Here is a 22,255-nt window from a genome sequence, read left to right on the forward strand (position 1 = left end):
TGATAGGAATATGGCACAATCCAGCCCTTCACTTTGGATGCAGGTCAGCGTAGCCTCATGACATCCAGTGCTGCCCTGTGGCAAACAATACTACATGAGTCCCCTTGTGTGCATTCAATTGTTTGAAAGAACCTCACTAATACAACACTGTGTAATACTGTGTTCAAACTAGGCCTGGGAGGTAAATTCCATTCCGCTCGCGGAATTTGCGGAATCTGGGTCATTTTGCGTTCCGGGGAGAACGCGGAATTGCCCAAAATTCTGCATTCTGCAGCTTCGCAGAATTTTTTACGTGTTTGCGAGATACTTCCCCTGAGTACGCATACAGCGATCGCGAACAGGAAAAAAGCATCGCGAACAAGCAATTCTGCGTGTTCGCGGAATTTCTGAGTGTTCGCTGACATTTTTTACCGTTTCGCAGAGCTTTGCGTAGCGCAATTACGCTAATTCCGCCCACCCCTAGTCCAAACACCATGTTGAAGTAAGGGTATCCCTTCCTTTAGTCCACAGGTAAATCCCATGATCATGTGATGCATCCCAGACCTGTGAAACTCAGAAATATAGTCATATTTTAACCTTGCAAGATTATGTCTATCATTGTACATTACATTTCTTATCATATACATACATCCCATAATACATGCACATCGGTTTGCACCACACAATCCACTCTATCTGTCCTCCAAGGCTCCAGACTGTGCAGCAAGGTACAGCCTCATGCACTAACTACGTCGCCCATGACAGCCAACAACACTGTCATCTTGGGAATAATGAGCCTGTCTTGGACTAATGCTGAACATTTCCTGCTAGCGTGGGCACCCAAACCTGGACAGAGGATTATGTGGAAAATATGTTCTACATTGTCCCCAACCAGTGTGGCACTGTAGTGTGGTTAGTTTACCAGTTGCAGTGGACAGGGCAATACTCCCACACAACTCAACTCCCTTGTTTACAGACAACATAGTGGACACAGTGCACTGCCATGTGTACACTATCATGTCCTACATTGATATCTACCCGCTACCTTCCCCAAGGCAGTATACATGTAACAACATTGACTCCAATTTTCACAGCCAAACATGTGTGTCAGAAGTAAGCAAAATCACCACCTCCAGCTATGGGTTGTAAAATTACACATGTATTGGTTGTTCAGAAATGGAAATAGTAGTATATAACAGACACAATGGATTAGTGTCAGAAACATGTCTACTCAATAGCTAATTGACTCTACTTACCAGTGAAAAATCATCACCTCCAGGCATTGGCACTCCCAAGTATCAATAATAGTAAGTGAATCACAGAGGACAGCACACCTGTATGTATAGTACAGTGCCAGTTATTTACAATTCCTACTTACGTGTATGCCACACAATGTCATAGCACTTATCTTACAGTAGGAACAGTCATTCAGGACACACAACAGAATGTACATAAATGTAAGGCCATCCCTTGTCATAACTCTTAACTAATTGAAGCTCTCCTGCCTTTGCAGCTGACCAAGAATGTGCTCTGCAGCCATGTGTTGAAAACTAAAACAGCGATATGATTAAGCATTCACTGAAGACATGAATTCTCTCTAGTTAAAACATGTTTCTTGTCTTATGTTGACTAATGTCCGGACTCCATTTTGTATTGTCATATCTCCACGTGCTTTGCACGAGAAGAGTCCTACCTTTTCGCTAGTTGCTCTTGTAATCTGCCTAGGAACAGTCTATAAATAGCTCCTTTGTCCGTCTGGCGCATGCCCAGACTTGACCACATCTGTTATCAGTTAGTTCTTGTTTGACCATGTTTTCGCGGGCTCAGGAAATTGTTAACTCCGCCCATCTATTGATCCTGTATCGAAAATGTCCATAAATGGTAATGAATTTTGCTCTATGTTGTATCCACCCACTTATGAGCCCCTCTATTGTGTATAAAAGGGGACCATGTACGCAAGTTCTTTGTGCTACTCTATGCAATACTGAAGAGCGTTGTGTAGGTTGTAGGACCACCCTTAAGGGTTAATAAACTCTGTCTTTGTATTTTCAGTTTCCGTGCCAACTTCCTTCTAGCTTTTGTTACAGGAGAGCGAACCCTTGTATTTTGTGGGCCTAGCTGGGGCCTGTACTCATCACATGGGTGGTGACTCCTCTTAAAAAACCCCAGACGGAACCACAACAGAGGTACAATTAAGCCCAAAGCAGTACCCGGTCCATAGTAGAGCAGAGATTCAGCACACAAAAATATGTCTGGGGGCCGATTGCTATACTTGCCAACAATGGTATGCAAAATTACATTAGTTTGCTGCATATTGCACAATATTTGTCTGCAGACAAACGTACCATGGGCTGATGCCAATGAGGAGCAGGAACTGCCGCATGACAAGGATAAGGAAGATGAGGAGCCACATCAAACTGCATCATCAGTAGCTGCATCCCGGCAGAGGGACCATATATCATTCCCAATTTTTTCACTAATCCATGAGTGGCTTACATCATATCACAAAATAATGACTACAAGAAACTGTGCAGATATATATGTAAATAAACCTATGCGCGTTGCCGTTGTGTATGCATTTTCAAGACACAAGGACACACAGCTGATGTTTGTGTACTACAACATGATATGGTGGGTTCTCATTAGAGCTCTTCAGAGAGCTATAACTCTCTGAAGAGCTCTAATGAGAGCGAAACACGTGTCGGGGGTTGCTTTTATTCATTTCAGGTTGACTTGGATGGTATTTTACCAATGCAAAGCTGCAATACTGTGCCTGAAGTGGTAACACGATTTGGCCATCTTACATCTCAGCATGGATAGCACTGTGCTAATCCTATGCTTAAAGACTTTGCTATAGAAATGGTAAAAGAATTTGTCCCTTTCTATCTCGGCGTGGATAGCACTGTGCTAATCCTATGCTTAAAGACTTTGATAGGAAAGCAGACGTTTGAGGTGAGCAAATTTAGTCAGTTGCTGGTGTTGAGGGTGCTCTATACAGGAGCTGCTTTCCAACTAAACTTGAGAACTAGCAAGAGTTCTCAGCTTCTGTTTTGCATAATTTATGCGTCACACTATGCCTGAAAGGCATTTTTGTTTTACTTATAATGGGTGCTACCTTGTGTCTGGACAAAGCTATACCTCTCTGAAGAGCTCTAATCATGATGGAAATGGTACTCAGTGCAACACGTATTCACATCCAATTTCTATTTTTGGGTAAATCACGCGACATGCTTTGGAGGGAAGTTGTTTGCCCGAATTGAAGGTTTTTGGACGCACACTGATGACTGCCTCGTACACACTCACACTTGCAGTGTTTACTTTGTCAGCTTAATGTTGTTTCCTAGCTAGTATCCATGGGTAGATCCATCACTTGTTTTGTGACTTCATGCACCATTAACATTGACTGCATGACATGTTGCACTTCATGCTTGCAACCCTGAGTAACCACTTGTAAGGTGGGTTAACCAAATATGTTTCACTCTCACTGTCTAGCGTTGTCCCTGACTCCAAACAACACATGTCCCTTTGGCAAGTAATTGGTGTCTTTGCCACACAGAATTCACAGTGGTCCACTGGGTCCAGACTCGAACAGACAGACAACACACAGGTAATACTAAGTGCATTTATTCACATGTGCTAATACTTATGTGGCTCACAGGGACAGTTCAAAGAACAAAAAACAGAAAAAGAGATGTTTTGAGCCAGTGGATGTCCAGATAGAGTCCATGAGGATAACATGTCATGGGTCTCGTAGGAGAGGAGTGCTTCAGTGAGGACGATGACCACAATATCATTAGGGAGGATAGGCCACATTGACAGTCCACAAATGGTTGAGGTGAACAGGGTGAAAGCAAATTGAGGACACTGGCAGCTGATTGTCACTGGCATGTTAATAAGCACAGGGCAAAGAAGAAACTGAGTATGTGGCTCCAATGAATGCTAGCGGACACATTTTTGTGCAAAATCAGTGCAGTCCACATCTTCCTCCTCTGATTTATGCAGTGTCTCCCATGAGGGGTGTGTTGTAGTGTGGCAGCCGAGGGAGACACACACACATCAGGTCCTGAAGATGTGGATCCCATGCCTGCAGCAGCATTCATCTGTGCCAACACATGAGCAGCGAGGAGGATCTGCTGGTTTTGCAAAACACCAAGCAACGTTGCAGTGGTAGCCAGCCATGGCCGCAAGGTGGGAGTCCTGCTTCTGCTCCATAAACTCCAAGATGGTTCTTATTGCCTTGGCTGGGTGGCCACATCACTGGGGCCACTTTGGCAGGGTATTTGTTCATGCTTCTGCCTCATGATACCAGCGATGACACCCAGGGACTGATGGAGGCCACGGAGCAGAACGTAGGTGCCTTCTATGGCCGCAGATTTGTCCCTATTGGGCACCCATAGAATCCCTCTAGAGCGTGGGTACTCACAAACTTTCTCTCGGGGGCCAAATTTACAGTGTGGTTTCTGGCCGAGGGCTGCACTGGTGGGGGCGGGGTCATTGGGGGCGGGGTCGGTAGGGCCGGGGTCAGTGGGGCGGGGCTATAGGGGGGGAACTATCACTGCCGTTTCAAAACATCACTAGACAATGCTGTATTTCCAAAGCAGATGTAACTACATGGAGCACATGTTTATAATGTTTTTTTATTAGCAGACAATAGCAATCTTAAGTGGGATTGCATGGCAATTTGCAGTAACCGGATATTCAGCACATGCCCAGTGCAGCACAGGCTTCAGAGTCCCAAAAATAGATATGTTAAAGACAAACACTACGAACTTATTTTACATTTCATGTCACCGATTAGTTTTCTTCCACCCATCCACCCTTTCAGTCATCCATCCATCCTCCCTTTCTCTCTCTATCGACCCTTTCACTTAGCCATCCTTCCTTCCACCCACCCATCTACTCATCCACTCATGAATCCATCCATTGACCCTATCACTCATCCATCCTTTCTCTCATCCATTTGTCTTTTCACTCCTTCACTCATCTATTCATCCTTTTGTCCACCTACCCTTTCACTCACTCATCCATCCTTACATCCACCCTTTCACTCATCTGTCCATCCATTCACCCTTGCACTTATCAATTCATCAATCCATCCATCATTTCACTCATCCCCCCACTCACTCATCATCCACCTTTCCACTCATCCATCCTTTCACTCATCCATCCACCCTTTTACCCATCCAGCTACCCTTCCACCCATTCATCCAGCTATTTACCTTTCCTCTCATCCATCCTTCCACTCACTCATCAATCCATCCATCCTCTCATTATCCATCTATTCAATCGTTCATTCATCCATTCATCCTTTCACTAATTCATCCAGCCATCCACCCATCCCTTCATTTACTCACTCGCTCAACTTTTCATATTAATTTTGAGCTGAGCCTTTTGAGAAGAGGCCCATCAAGAACATCACCCTCGATGCAGGAGCCATTCCAGGACTGGGACAGAAGCCACCCAGGGCGGAGACAGGATCCACCACAGGGGGGACAGGAGCCATCACAGGCTGGGGGTGGGGTTACAGGAGACACCACATGGGGGGGGCAGGAGCCATCACTGGGGGGGCGGAAGGGCAGGAGCCATCACAGGAGAGGGAACAGGATCCACCAGGGTGGGCATGCAGTATTCTAGTATCTTGGTCTCTTCCAGGGTGGGGTAGAGCTCCTTACCCACTCCTGGACAAAACAACGAGAAGACAGGCTCTCTTTCTAAAATGTTAGTTTTGCCATCCCCCACTGTGATGTACAGTACTTAAAGGAGATACTTCAAGAGAACTGATTTAACCGATTGTCTGCCATACTTTGTTAATCAGTGTGGGTGTGATTGTGCCATTTCTTTTTTTTAAATTACATTATAGACTGCATGTTTGAAGAACCGAGGTTTGCTTACAATTGACAGTAATTAAGCTCTGTGAAGATAAACACGTGCTGCCTCGGGGTAATCCGGGCCTGCTCTAGGATGTTTGGGGGCCCTGGGCAGAAAAGGAATGTGTGAGGCCCCTCTAAATTGCAGACACATTATGCATTCAGGGCTGAATAGATGTCCTTGCTCCTGAAGCATCAGCCCCTCCCGCTCAGTCACCTTCAAGCACCTCTTAAGAGCTCATCAAGGGCGGAAGGTGTGAGGGTTGCCATCCCGCTGTGCCTCTCCAATGCTGCTGGGTATCTGAGCTTTGGTACTGCATTGGAGTCTGTTACACCCGACCTCAACAGCATCGGAGTCAAGCAGGGAGGTGGGTGGAAGCTGTGCTGGTGCGATCGGTGCCCGGTTAAAATTTCGGACAAATGGCGTCCGGTAAAGAATCCTTCAAGGACAACGGACCGCGGGCCACCAATAAAAGCCGGGCGGGCTGCCAGCGGCCCGCGGGCCGTACTATGAGTACCCGTGCTCTAGAGTGACCACTACAGTCTCCATCCATGCCTGCACCTGGTCTACCATCTCATGCTGGGCTACTATCGCAGTATGTTGGAAAGTCATCTGTTGGTCTAGGGCTCTCTGTGGGGTGGCAGGTGATGCCTGTTGGTTTGTAGGTGGGGATGTGTAAACCCCACAATGTTGTTGGCCCTCCCAGTGTCCAAAGATAGTCTCCTGATGGAGTCCAGGAGTTCTTGGAGGGTGTCCTGGTCAATGGTTTGCAGGTTATCATCCCCATCATCGCTGAAGTCACGGACAGCATGCTGGCCATGACTTCAGGGTTCATTCTCTGCAATGAGATGGAGCAATGCTACTGCTGATCACTCTTGGATGTTGGAATTAGTAATCTAGTTGACAATCAAGGTTGAATGCATTTCACTTTCAGTTCCTCATTGATGAGTGGGACACCTGTTACACAAGGGTATGGATTACAAATTGTATTGTATTTTCCTTTACAGATGAGTGGGTCTCAGCATTGTTCTCACTACCATTGTGTGCCTGGTCTGAGAGGATGCACCCTATCATACTAGTCAGGATATGATCACTGGTGTTCTACCCATTTCATCATGACCACACTAGTTCTCTGCAGGGTGTCACACATTGTTTTAATCAGACACATGCACTCGTATGTGTACATACCTACTATGGCTACCAACTTACTGCCACACAGTGATGGGATTCAGATCACACATTGACTCTCTTGTGCCTACGACACCTACATTATGCATGACCATATCCAATGGACTAAAATGGCAGTACTGCTGGTAATGCTGACACGTACCTACCCAGTTTTCTAAGACAACTGGGCCCATCCACTTCAGCTTCTGACCTTGCCGGACTCGTTGTCCTTTGTGGTAGCTATGTAGTTTTCCCTATTCCTTGACAGTTCCCTGTATGACATCCTCCGACTTATGCATGTGGCATAGTGAGACAATTTTGGAGCAGATTCCATCTTGGCACATACTATATCTTCACCCAGGTCCACATGACATGTAGAATGTAGTACCACAATGTGCTGTTGCCTGTCATCCCTATCCAGCTTCTACAGAAGTTTGACCTAGTCAGACACAGCAGTGCATGCGTATTTATCAGGGTACCTTGCAGTACACATGTCCCTTCTCACCTTCTTGCAATGCAATGTCCCCATATTCATACAGAGTGGCATTTCGACATTCACAGTATGCACCTACTATGAGCTGCACTAGCAGAATCCCACCAGGGCCACTCACCATTATTTGGTTTGACACACATCAGGGCATATTTACAAGGGCATTGAGCCTTCGGAGCATCAATTCTTATGATGGTCTGTTCGGGCAATGCCCTGCTCCATGTTTACAAGGTGGCACTTAGCCACTTTACATGGGTTAACACCAGCTTGCAAATATCGTACCCTTTGATACAATTTTCTGCATCAAAGGGGTGTGCAATGTGTGTTGCTACAGGTGTTTCCATGCAACACCCATTGCTTTATGGCACTGCCCCAGATTTACAAGTATTAGTAAATCTGAGGCTGCGCCAAAAACAAATGACTTTCAAAAATAGGTTTTAGAGGGGACCAGCGAGGAGAAATGCTTTTATTTCTAATTGTTTTTGATCTTTCTATGTGTGCTGCATTCTGAAGCACATATAGAAGTAGCAAAACACCATTAAAGATTGTTTATGTGCAGGAAGGGATGCACCATATTTACAGGAATACAAGGCACACCTGTTCTCTCCCCTGCGCAACAATAACAGCCATGCACCAGCGCTAGCACCCTTGCTCCATGGTGCAAGGGTGCCTACATTGCAGGGATGATTGTTTGAGCAAGGGCCAGTTTAATACATACTATCCTCCTACTGATTCAGTGAGACTAGTACATAGATAGCGAATGGAGGTTTGAGCACAAAGGAGCAGAGTTAAAGCTTTCTGGAGATATTTGAGCAAGAGAGTGCGTCCAGAAAGCACATGACCTATCATTGTGTGTGGAAAAAACAGCTTTAATAAGAAAGGTGCAAGCTTCACTTATTCAAAACCTTGACATCTAATCCTACAAACAATTTTAAACCTGGCTTTACTAGACATTATAACAACTAACCATCCACTACCCTCTTGCCTTAAAGAACCCTTTGAATGCCCATGCCAGACCCAAACTCTCCATTTGCTTCTACCGCAAAACTCCACCTATCTAAAACTCTTGCTTGTTCTCTAAACATTTGCCTTCCTCTTGCCTTTCAAATTGTCCCCCCCTCCTCCTGCATCTCTGAACTGGGCCTTGACCTGACCAATTTGCCTTGAAATAACTTTAAAGCTGCTCAAAAAACTGCAACCAGAACAAGGTTGAGTCTTGATTACGTTTCATCCTGGCCCTGTTTATCACCCCAGATCTCTTAGCTCCACTCCAAGCTATTTGCCGCAAAAAAGCTGTCCCAATAATTATCGTCTCTGCCCATATTCTCTTGATTTCACGCAAATCGTCCTTGATGCATTTTGTTAGGGCCAAGACCTTCATTTTAACTGACTTATTCTGCCCCAAATGCAGCAACAAAACATCAGGACAATGAAAACCTTTCCCCAAACATCGAACTTAGACAGTAGTTCAAACCAACGCATGCCACTCTTGCCAGATCATTTTAATTGTACTTTCAAATCATCAAAATCCAATTGTTTGACAGACTTTCTGGAGTCAGCCTGCTGTTCGGTCCATTTAACAAAGAGTGCCCACAAATACAGGCCTCGATTTACTCTTTCCGATGCAATGTACCCTACAGGAAACAGAAAAAGGAAGCCGCTAATAAACTTTGTCCACTATGTTAACCCCTTCCATGCTCTTGACGGCCAGGAGCCGTCATGAGACACGGTGGGCGTGTGATCATGATGGCTCCCGGCCGTCATAACACATGGCCCCGGAAATCCCTCTGGTGCGGGCACCAGAGGGATTACCTTTACACCCTGAGAGCCTCGGTAGCTTCCCCAGCTCCTGAGGCCCCCCCCCCCCGGTGTCCCTGAAATGACGATTGGCGTGCATGTCGTGCTGACGTCATTTCAGTGAAACTGAAACTGAAATGAGCCAAGAGTCTCATTGCAGTTTCCCATTCTATGAGCCCAGGGGGCTATCTCAGCGCTCTGAGCACGTAGAAAGACGGGAGAGGTATTGTTGGAAAGGGGGGAATCTCCCCTTTCCAATGGTACCCCTCCCCAGGGGATCAGGATCCCCTCACCAGACACCAGGGAGGGGGGGAGCAGCCCCTTGGGCAAGGGCAGTTGCTCCCCCAATACAATTTGGCACAATTTCGTTTTTTTGCAAAAAGCCCACTAGACACCAGGGATTTCTTTTCAGGATATAAAAATAAGGGTGGGGGCTGCCCAAAACGGGCATGCCCATGTCCCACCCCTGCAATCATTACAGCCTTTCTGCCCCTGCTGGGAGTCTGATGGGGGAAGTAGCCCCCAATCTGCCCCCCGTGGGGCAGAAAGCCCACTAAACGCCAGTGATTTTTTTTGCACAATTTTTTATTAGGATGGGGGCTGCCCGAAATGGACACGCCAATGCCCCCTCCCCCATCACCATTACAGCCTTTCTGCCCCCCCGGGGGGGGCAGAAAGCCCACTAATTGCCAGGGATAGTTTTTTTCACAATTTATTTTAGGGTGGGGGCTGCCTGAAACGGGCACGCCAATGCCCCTATCCCCCCCACAAAAACAACAGTCTTTCTGCCCCCCCAGGGGGCAGTTGGGAGCTGTATCCCCCAATCTGGCCCCCCCGGGGGGGCAGAATGCCCACTAGAAACCAGGGATTTTTTTTATTTTATTTGTGTAGGGGCTGCACAAAATGAGCATGACAATACCCCCACCCCACCCACAGAGAAATTCCAGTCTTTCTATCCCCCGGGAGGGCAGATGGGGGCAGTGGCCCTTGATCTGCCCCCTTGTAGTGTGGTCCTATATACCTGATAGGCTCTGCACATTGGAATAACATACACTATAGATTTGACATAGGACTAAGGTCAGTATGTCTCTATTGAGTATATTAAACTTAATTACTTGTGTGTGCGCCAGCTAACTCAGAGGTCACTAGAAACTTCTCGAATGAACAAGAAGGGATTAGTCTCTGACAACCGCATAAACATGACAACTTTGTTTCCCTTAGAGTTGGAACAATCTCAGAACCATGGAAACAATAGATAACAGTTTCAGTGAGTCAATCGCGCATGCTTCGTTTCTACAGAGTTACACAGAAATAGAGAGACAGGCGTTTCAATAAAAGGGGTTTATTGAACAGTCTTATTTCTCGTGCAAGAGATATAAATTGCTACAATCGTAAGACAGACTCCGAAGTACAATATGTACAGAGTTAGCAGTAAGATAAAATAATTCTGCAATAGCATGGTTTGTAGCTATGATATATATTAATTAAAATACATACATAAATAACACAGGCTAAAATGTGATACTCATCTGATGCTTCTAAATAGTTCTACCCCAGTGGACCTAACCTAAGTGTAGTATGAGGTTTGAAGTAGGTGCCTTTCCTAAAGTATAGCTAGCTATATTTTAGTTTAGCTAAGAGTTGCCAAAAGTTTCTCTAAGTTCTTGTCAGCTCCATACCTTAGAATGAGAGAGGTTGGAATCACTTTTTTGGATTCGATAGTCTAACCCCCCGCAAGGGAAGTCAGAGAGCACTGGAGCTGGATTCTCTGCAAAGAGGATGGCAGTGTCAGTTCAGTGCGTCAGTCTGGAACTCGATCTCCTTCCGAACTTGCCATGGCGAACTGCGTGGTCTGGGTGGGATCAAATCCTCCGGGAACCGTAGTTTGCCAGGGCAAGTGCAGGTATATTTATACCTTGAAGGTGTTTAGGAATGCTAGCATTGACGTAAAAGTCGGGCAGAGGAATGTCATGAATGAACCCCTAAGGAATAGATGTTGATGCATACTAAATGAGTTCTTGGAGAAATCAATATTCAAGCTGAGAGCTTAAGGGTCTGGTTTTCCAAGAATTCGTTGTGACGTGGATGGACGGATGTAGGTGGCCATGACTGTATTTGGTTTGTACAGACAATGTCTAAATAAGGGCCAGATTTCTGTGTCCAAATAAGGGCAATGTGAATTGTACCTATATAGGGGCATAATGCGGGAAACCTATCCACGGAATCTAAATCTGCACACATAACCCTGGGGGGGCAAAAAGCCCACTAGGCGCCAAGGATTAAGCAGGCTTTTTTATGCGTGGGGGCTGCCCAAAATGGTCAAACCAATGCCCCCACCCCCACAAAAAATAGTCACAGTCTTTCAAACCCCCCCACCCCGATTCCCCCCCAGGGCAGCAGAAAGCCCACTAGGCTCCGATATTTTTTAGCAATGTGCCTACATGTGGATTTTGGGCCCTAGCTGGCACGTAGGGAAACCTAGCAAGCCTGTACATTTTTTTAAACTAGACACTAAGGGGAATCCAGTATGGGGTGACTTGTCTGACTCTCACTAGGTTCTGCTACCCAGAATCCCTTGCAAACCTAAGAAAAAGTTAAAAAAACTAAATTTTCCTCATATTTCTGTTGTGGGAAAGTTTTGGAATCTACATGGATCCACAAATTTCCTTCTACACAGCATTCACCCAGGTCTTCCGATAAAAATGGTACCTCACTCGTGTGTGTGGGTCAAGTACCCGCGACAGGCAAGGGCTCAAAACCTAGTCAGGCGACATCAAAATTATCACAAAACGACCTGGCTTTGCAAGGGGGGTCACCTGGGTTGTTGGCCCCGTGCTCGGCGGCCAGCTAGGAAAACCTACCAAACCCACACATTTCTGAAAACTAGACACCCGGGGGCTTCGAGGGAGGTATGGCTTGCATGGATCCCCCAACCGATTCTTACCCAGAATCCCCTGCACACCTCAAATTTAGCTGAAAGAAATCACTTTTTCCGCCCATTTTTATGTGGGAAAGTGTTGGCATCACTGGGCTGAAACAAATTTCCTACCACCCAGCATTCCCCAGGGTCTCCCGATAAAAATGGTGCCTCACTCGTGTGGGAGGCCCAAGTACCCGCGACAGGCAGGGGCACAAAACTTAGACAACATCAAAATTGCCTATCTCAAAACGACCTGGTTTTGCCAGGGGGGTCAGCTGGGTTTTTTGCCCCGTGCTCGGCGGCCATCTAGGGAAACCTACCAAACCCACACATTTCTGAAAACTAGACACCCGGGGGATTCCAGGGAGGTATGGTTTGCGTGGATCCTGGGTGTCTAGTTTTCAAAAATGTATAGGTTTGCCAGGTTTCCCTAGGTGCCAGCAGAGCTAGGGTTAAAAAACTACAGCTAGGCACTTTGCCAAAAACTGGTCTATTTTCACTGTGAAATTGTGGTGTGTCTACGTTGCATTTTGCACCATTTCCTGTCGGGGAAACTAGGCCTACCCATGCAAGTGAGGTACCATTTTACTTGGAAGACTTTAGGGACCGCGGGGAGGGTGGAAATTTGTGGATCCACGCAGATTCCAGAACTTTCCACCATAGAAATGTGAGGAAAATGAGATTTTTGTTTTACTTTTTTTTAGGTTTGCAAGGGATTCTGGGTAACAGAACCTGGTGAAAGCCAGTCAAGTCAACCCATCCTGGATTCCCACGGGTGCCTATCTTTCAAAAATGTATAGGTTTGCTAGGTTTCCCTAGGTGCCGGCAGAGCTAGGGTTCAAAATCTACAGCTAGGCACTTTGTCAAAAAAGGGTCATATTTCACTGTGAAATTATGGTGTGTCCACGTTGCGTTTTGTGCTGTTTCCTGTTGCCGGAACTAGGCCTACTCATGCAAATGAGGTACCATTTCTCTCATAAGACTTTGGAGAATGCGGGGTGGATAGAAATTTGAGGATCCACACAGATTCCAGAACTTTCCACCACAGAAATGTGAGGAAAATGTACTTGTTTGACATTTTTTTAGGTTTAAAAGAGATTCTGGGTAACAAAACCTGGTGAGAGCCAGTCCAGTCACCCCATCCTGGATTCCCCTGCGTGTCTAGTTTTAAAAAATATATAGGTTTGCTTGGTTTCCCTAGATGCCGGCAGAGCCAGGGTTAAAAAACTACAGCTAGGCACCTTGCAAAAAAAATAGTAATTTTTCATTGTGAAAATGTGGTGTGTTCACGTTGCGTTTTGAGCCGTTTCCTGTCGTGGGCACTATGCCTACCCACACAAGTGAGGTACCATTTTTACTGGGAGACTTAGAGTAATTTAGATTTGTAAAGTAACTGTTATTACCTATTGACTTAATTTTTTTAAATTATCGATAATTCTCATGCTAGTATAAGTATTCACAATTTTGGAAATGTGCAAATATCTACTGTTTCTAAACTCTATATTTTGTTCCCATTTCAGAAATACATAGGTGTCTTTCATACCGATTTTTCCATGTATACATTTTCCCAGAATAATTGCTATATACCCGGTACATAATAAAAAGCCATCACAACTAGTAACATCCAGTGGATGTAATGGTATATTTCTCTCAAAGAGGTGTCATAATTAGAAGAAGTTATAGGTGAAAACGTTGGCACAAAAGTCTGTTTTTTTCAACTAATTTTCAATTTTTCCTATATTTAACTGTTAGTTTCTATGAAGAACCCTTGAAGGATCTACACAAATGACCCCTTGCTTAATTCAGAATTTTGTCAAAAATGTATAGCTTTCCAGGATCCATTATTGCTTTCATACCCATGTCTACCATTAACTGGAAGAAGGTTGAAAGCACAAAAAATAGAAAAAATAGGCTATGTTCCAGAAAAATGGCAAAACTGTGTAAAAAATGTTGGTTTTCTGACCAAAGTCTATCATTCCAGAAAAGCTGGGAAAATGGTGATTTCAGCCCCACAAACCCTTTTTTGATACCATTTGTAGGGAAAAACCCAGACGCTTTCATTTACAGCACTTTTTTCCCATCTTTCCCAAAAAACCAAACGTTTCCTGTGTTTTGGCTGATTTCTGGGTCCCCTCCAGGGGAATCCACAAACCCTGGGTACCTCTAAAATTCCCAGGATTTTGGAAGAAAAAGACGCAAATTTGGCGTGGATACCTTATGTGGTCAAAGAGTTACAGGGGCCTAAGCGCAAACTACTCCAAATAGCCCAAAAAAGGCTAAGCACTGGGGGGGGGGGAGGCCTAGCAGCGAAGGGGTTAAACCCCATCTGATGTATCATCTGTAAAACCTGAGACTGTAACACTCTGATCCCTGTTGCATGCTAGAAAACGTCACCTTCCAGAGGCTCACTTCCCTGTAAACGTTTGCCACTAATGCAGCAGGCAAACTACTTCATCCGGGTAATGCATGAGGCTTATACACCTTCCCCACACTTTCAGATCTGTCTTGTGGGGGAACAACCTTTACAACGCAACTTTTACAACGCACTACCATTACAACGAAACTGTTACAACGCAAGTGGATTTACAACGCATGCCATTACAACGCAAGTCTTTACATCGACTTGTGCTAGATGGCTTGCTAACATTACAAATAGTGTAGTTTACTATCCCAACACCTTCCCTACTGTTAAGTGGACTGGAGTTGGAATAGTAAATTACACTTTTCTAATGTTAGCACTCCATCTAGCGCAAGTCGATGTAAAGACTTGCGTTGTAATGGCATGCGTTGTAAATCCACTTGCGTTGTAACAGTTTCGTTGTAACAGCACGCGTTGTAACAGCACGCGTTGTAACGTCATACATCCGTCTTGTGTTGTGGCAGCCACACTCTCATTCCACCTGCAGTACGGGAAAATTCTCTCCCTCCGTGTGACCTTGTTCTGGGAACTAATTAACTATCCCACGGGAAAAGCTCCAGAAAAATAGCCCATTCACCCATGCAGAAAAAAAAATATCTCTCCTGTTCCATCAGATAAAGCTGCGGAAGGATTTGCACCAATCTTTTAAAAAAATACAAAGTGACTGGCCTCTTCATCCATTCCCTAGGTTCTCTTTCTCTGCTCCAACCTTCCAAAATTATTTTGCCCTATTCACCTGCTGATGGCTCATAACCCTAGTACAGCTTGCCCAAAAAAGTCAAACCCTCCAGCTTGCCTGAAATGATCACAGCCATCAGACCTTGTTCAATCAAAATCATAATGAACTTTACCACACCTGCCCGGCGACACTCCTCTTCATCCTCTACTTCCTCCTCTTAGCATCAGATGGTATGAACTCTATCCACACCTGACAGTACACTTGCCACCTGGAGTTAGATAAAGAAATTCTCACCAGGGGCATCATGAGCTCTCTCCAATTGTCCACAGGAGCCCTGGCATAAGTGTCCTCCTCTCGCCTCCCAGGGTGCTAGCCAACACAATCTCTGCCACTTGGAGTGAGAGACAGCCTCCACAATGCTGTTATGCACTCTTGCAATATGCAGTGCCCTAAAAATTACATTCAGGTGCAGCCATTCAAAATCAAAATCTCTCAACAACTTCAAATCCTACACGTCTCTGGCTGACTATCTATTGACAATGTTTACCAATGCCATGTTATCTACATGATAAAGAGCTATTTTGTTGCTGAAAATGTGTCCCACAGGCAAATTACCATTATTAGTGGAAAAATCCCAAAATTGCAGTGCTGCGGCCACCTCCTTTCCATTGCTCCGGTTGTGATTCTGCACACCAATGCCTAAGTCAGAAAACCCCGATACCTGAGCCACCTGCTGCAACTGAGAAGATCTCCAAAGCTCACTAACCCCCATCTCTGCCATCGGGACCCAGTTGAACTCATTCAAAAAGATCTGCCAAATCCTCAAGTCAGCTTTCACTCCCACTTTCAACTGAATTCGAGGGGCCCGATTCACAGAACTAACTTAAGACAAAACCCTAAACTTACTACCATTTTGGTATTCACAGAAGGCACATACTCATTTCGGTAATCACAGAAGTTAGGAGTCCTAACTTTAGGACTCCTAAATGCCTTCTATGAATACCGAAAGCCTTAAAATTAGGATTTTTCTCAGTTTAGTAGTAGTATAGTTAGGACTCCTAACTTTAGGACTCCTAAAGGCCTTCTGTGAATATCGAAAGTCTTAAAATTAGGATTTTTCTCAATTTAGTAGTAGTAAAGTTAGGACTCCTAACTTTAGGACTCCTAAATGCCTTCTGTGAATACCGAAAGCCTTAAAATTAGGATTTTTCTCAGTTCAGTAGTAGTAAAGTTAGGAGTCCTAACTGAGAAAAATCCTAATTTTAAGACTTTCGGTATTCACAGAAAGCATTTAGGAGTCCTAAAGTTAGGACTCCTAACTTCTGTGAATACCGAAGTGAGTAAGTGTCTTCTGTGAATACCAAAATGAGTAAGTGCCTTCTGTGAATACGAAAATAATAGTAAGTTTAGGATTTTGTCTTAAGTTAGTTCTGTGAATCGGGCCCTATGATTAGGAAGAAATGCCCCAGACAGGGCCAAGCCCAACCTTCTACAAAATGCACAGCCTGCGCTGACAGCTCTACAAGCAAAATTTAGATGCCCAAGCAAAACGTGAATCTCCTTGACCTGCGTCTTGTTGTTAGATAGCATCTTACTTAGCAAGGCCATCAACTTCTTTTTTTTCTCTGAGGGCAGCCACACCTCTATTCTCATGGATTCCAATTCCACAACTAAAATGGTCAAAACCTACGGTGGTCCAACTCTCGTCCCTGGGCCATAGGTACCCCCAAGACTTGCATCAACTCCTCAAACAAGGACAGCAAGTCTGCACACTCCGTAGACTGTGGAGAACCCATATAAATCATCCAAATAATGTGTCATATTGTCTGCACTTGTCCATTTAAAATAAGTTCTGCAAAAATGTTCAAAAGGCTTCAAACAATGAACAAGAAATGAAACAGCCCATCAGCAATGCTTTGTCAGCAAACATACAACCTGCAAACTGGATTCCAAGCAACTCCAAATCATCTGGGTGACCAGGCAGCAAACTAAAGCTGATTTAATATTGTATTTCGCCATCAGGGCACCTATCCTACATCTTTTAATCAATTAAATAGCTGTGTCCACTGAGGCATAATGCATTATAATCATCCCTTCAGGAATAAAATCATTTATGGGTTGACTCTCTGGCCAGGAAAGATCTGTATCAGTTTAAATACCCCTGGCTTCTTTTCAGAGACAACCCCAATATTGGATATGATTAAGTTGGGCATTGGGCATTCGACAAAAGGGCCTCCCATCCTACCTTTCCCAACTTCCTTCATCAGTTTATGTCAAATCAGCTCCTTCTGCCCCTGGACAGAACTCAAATTCTAAGTTCAGCAGCACTCTTGTTGACCTTCATAGCCCAACTTAATCCATTTTCAAAACCTTCCAACAATAATCCTGCATCTCCTAGAGTAGCACTCGGGTCAACAAATATCGCACAGGGTTAATCTTCACTACTGGAGAATAACCCTTTTTCTATGTTGTTTTATCCTCCCCACACTGTGGCCCTCTCACTGTTGTGTTGCCACTGACCCCGTTGTCCTCTCAGTGCTTCTACTCTGCCTAGTGGCCTGCATTGGAAGATCGGATGCCTCTCCATGCATTTTGAGGATTCATGCTGAAATGGCAGTGCTCCCGATTATATGTGTCTTTGTTGTAAGTCCCAGTAAGTTCCTGTGTTTGACGCTTGCCCTTGACCCCCTGACCCAACCCCTCATTTGGTGGGACGGCCATGAAAGGGTTTATAAATTACCGGCCACCCACTTGCCATATAAGTCAACAGGCCGACAGTGTGGGCATTCATATTTGCAAGCGCATTTAATTGTTTAACTGTCCCCAGACTCCATCTGGGCCCTATATTCCTCATTGTCCCCCACCTAAACCAGCCCTTAAAGGTTATTTGGGCCTCCCACACTACATTCAGGTTTAAACAATCCTATGCATCACTCAGGGAACTGTGGTATCCTTGATATCAGTATGTGTTAACATAGCATGTAGGTATTTGATGACAAGCTATAGAATGTTAAAATAGAATGGAATGTAATGACATCTGCTTGATGATGTCGCTATTGAAGACAGTTGAAGCCTGGTGTCCTGTGGATGAGACCTTGGATGATGTATGTCCTGAATAAAGAAGTATCATTACAGATTGGCATCTCCTACTTCTTCACACTGGCGACGATGGATGGGATCTTTTCTCCTGCACATACATCTACAGACTGATTTTTTTTTACCAAGGTCTCAACACGACTTTCCTCACTGCGCTGGCTCAAGAAGGTATTTATTCCTTGACCTGTGACACTCTCTATGGGAAGCGGTGAGCAGTTTACAAGCCTGGTTCTCTTATCTGCGAGGGATTGTGTGGCTTCTGTGACTTTGACTGTGACTTTGGGTTGTTTGACACAGTGAACGAGATCGGTAACTCAGAGCTACGGACAAGCAATTACCCGTCTTTTGCTTGGATGTGTTCGTTGTCTGTGTTGCCAAATGCTCAAGGAAGTGATAAGGCTCGCTTAAAATTACTCGTACTGGTGTACTTTAAAAGTTTACCTTTGACGCGTGCCAGCTCGCGCCTCCACTTCTCAAGCGTTGGTCTTCTAGGCTCGAGGCTCGTCAGTTCCCGATCAACAGATGCCATTGCGTTGTTTGCGCTGACGTCCTGAGCTCCTCTTCACGTCAGCCCTTGTTGCGTAGTTACAGCAGCCTCGAGAAGAACACTGAAGACGGACTCTATCTGTGCGTTTCCTGGCAACGCTCATGTTTGTGTCTGACAAGGAAGGAACATAAACGACGGGCTCTGTCTATACGTTGCCTAGCAACACTCGTAACATTGGAAAGGACACGTTTGTGAACCTTCGTGGGAGAAAGCGTAACTTCATAATTAATGAAGTGTTGGAAACATCATTTTGTAGCGGAAACTACTCACTTGATAACATTTTAAGCAAACAGTGGTGTCTGATTCTTCTTCTTCAAACTAAACAAGGTAAAAACAAACCTCGCTTGTGTGCACAACCTCGCAATTAACTGTCAGACGTGCACGGATTAAGACTCAACTACGCTGATGTGCACAGCTTATAAAATATCTTGTTGAAGTACTTAGATAAATTTATAACAGATTTTCACCTATTTTGTTATAGGCAAATTTACATTGCATTCTGTTAGTGTGTTTTTACAGTTACAGTTAGAATTACTTGGCCCTTGCTGTCACATTACATCTCAAGGATTACGGAGTTTAAATCTATTCATAACCAAGTTTTTTTTTTTTCCTTTTCTTCTCTAAGTTTCATTTACAAGTTTATTTTATTTAAAATTTTAGCGGGTTTTCATTTCTCTTAAAAGGAAATAGAAATGCAGAACGTAACCTCCGCGCCATTTTTTCTTTCTGATCCTGGTGATCCACCTATTCGGTGGTCTAAATGGAAAAAAGTTTTCTTAAATTATGCAAGGGTGTGTGGCGTGTCACTTAGCGCTGAAAGGAAGTCTGCACTCTTATTACATTGTCTTGGCTCAGAGGGCCAAGACGTATTTGAACACCTACCTGACTTAAACGAAGAAGAGTCTCAGAATTTAAATGAATTTGAGATAAATATAAAGAAGCTTGACAAGCACTATCTTCCAAAGATAAGTACAATCCTAGAGCGTTACCATTTTGGGAAACGTGTACAAAAAGAAGAGGAATCTGTGGAAACCTATGTAACTGCATTACGGAAGTTGGGAGCCACATGCAAGTTTGAAGATGCTCTTGAGGAGCGAATACGCGATCAGTTCATGCTTGGCTGCAACATCGAGAAAATAAAAGATGAACTTTGGCAAAAGGATGATCCTGACCTGGACGAGGTCATAGCCGTAGCAAAAACAATTGAACACTCTCTTGTATGTGTTGAGACGATTAAAAAAAAAGAAAGGAGTGTTCCTGAAGAAAAAGTACTTCATATCAGTAAAAAACAGTCTCAATTCAAGCTTCTGCCCAAGTCTTCTGGCTCACAGAGAGTCCCCTTGTCTTCTTCTAGTTTCGCTAAACCCAAAACTGACAGTAAGCTCAAATGTTACCGATGTAATGCCTTTGATCATCTGGCTAATGACAAATCATGTCCTGCGATTAACTCAAAATGCCTTAGTTGTGGGAAGGTGGGTCATTTTACCAAAGCATGTAAATCGCAAAAAGTAAAAAAGGGTAAGCGCGTTAAAGAGATAATAGTAGAAGAAGAAAGTGATTCAGACTATGATGATGTGGACGGTGGGGAGGTCTACCTATCTAATGGTGATAAAAAATGTAAGGGTCCTCTAGACGATGTATGTGTTAACAATTCCTGCATCAAAATGCTTTTTGATTCAGGTGCTAAGATCTCGCTAATACCGAAGGTGTTCTTTGATAAGGAATTATGTGGTAAGGTCAAGGTATTCAAGCCTGACATCAAACCCCTAGCCTATGGTGGGCAGCCCATAAAACTATTTGGGTATTTTTTAAGTGATATTGAATATAAAGGGAGGTTAACTGCAGGCAAAATTTACATCTCCTGCAGAGGCGACAGCATAATAAGTTGGTTTCATCAAGCTGATTTAGGTGTGTCATTAGCTCCTGGCTGTGACCCTTGTATAGTCCTTAGAAATCTAGGTACTTCCTCCAGAGATGTTTCTCATGATTCTATTGCTTTGAGCTCAGTGTCTTGCAAAGATAAATCAAGTACTGCCTGGCATTCTCAATTTAAAAAAGTGTTCAACGACAAACTAGGTTGTCTCACTGGGTTTACTCACAGCATAATTCTAAAAGCAGAAGCAAACCCTGTTACATGTAAGGTACGTAATGTACCTTTGGCGATGCTAGAGCCAATGCGTCTTGAATTAGAGAAGCTAGAAAAGGAAGGTATTATCGTGGAGACTGAGGCATGTGAATGGTTAGCTCCGGTGGTCTTGGCACGCAAGGCTTCCGGAGAGGTTCGTTTATGTGTGGACTTACGCGCTCTCAATCGTGAGGTTGTAGCTGACAAATATCCTTTACCCAACATCACGACCATGTTAACACAGCTTGGGGATGCGTGCGTTTTCTCGTCTTTAGATTTAAGGGCTGCGTATCACCAGGTTAAAATTGATGAAAAGTCTATGAATCTTACATCTTCATAACTCCATTTGGAACTTACAAATTTACACGGCTGCCATTTGGATTGGTTTCTGCAGCTTCGGTGTTTCAGAGGGTTATGGAAGATGTACTGAACGGGATTCATGGGGTTAAAATATACCAGGATGATGTGCTAGTGTACGGATCGTCACAAGAAGAACACGATCAGAGATTGAGAGCTGTCTTGGAACGATTTGTAGACAGGGGTTTGACTTTGAGAGAAAATAAATGCAAATTCAATCTTACAGAAATTGATTATCTAGGTCACTGTTTAACGTCTAGTGGGGTCAAACCCAAGGAGGGTCTTGTTAAGACCATAAGTGAACTTCCGGTTCCAGAGTCCAGAGATGAGCTGGTTACCTTTCTAGGAATGGCGGAGTATTATAACAAATTTGTACCGCATTTTGCTTGCCGTACTCCCAATTTAAGATCTCTTCTAAAAAAGGGAGTCAAATTTACCTGGTCCTCCGAATGTCAGATGGAATTTGATGATGTAAAAATGGCTCTCAATTCTGCTCCCTCGCTCCAGAGTTTTGACATCACGTCAAACTCTATACTGGTAACGGATGCAAGCTCACGTGGTTTGGGTGCGGTTCTCAAGCAAGTTAAGAATGGGAAAGAGGTTACCATACTTTTCCTTTCAAGAGCTCTGGTAGGTCCTGAACTTCTTTATTCTGTGATTGAGAAGGAGACACTGTGCATATTCTGGGCCATCAAGAAATTAAAAAAAATTCTTTGGGGTAATACCTTTACTGTGCACTCTGATCACAAACCTTTGAAAGATGTATTTTGCAAGAAAAGTCTTGATGCAATCTCATCACGGATTTGCAAGT

The sequence above is a fragment of the Triturus cristatus genome, chromosome 4_1 (genome assembly GCF_964204655.1).
Source record: "Triturus cristatus chromosome 4_1, aTriCri1.1, whole genome shotgun sequence".
Taxonomy (NCBI): domain Eukaryota; kingdom Metazoa; phylum Chordata; class Amphibia; order Caudata; family Salamandridae; genus Triturus; species Triturus cristatus.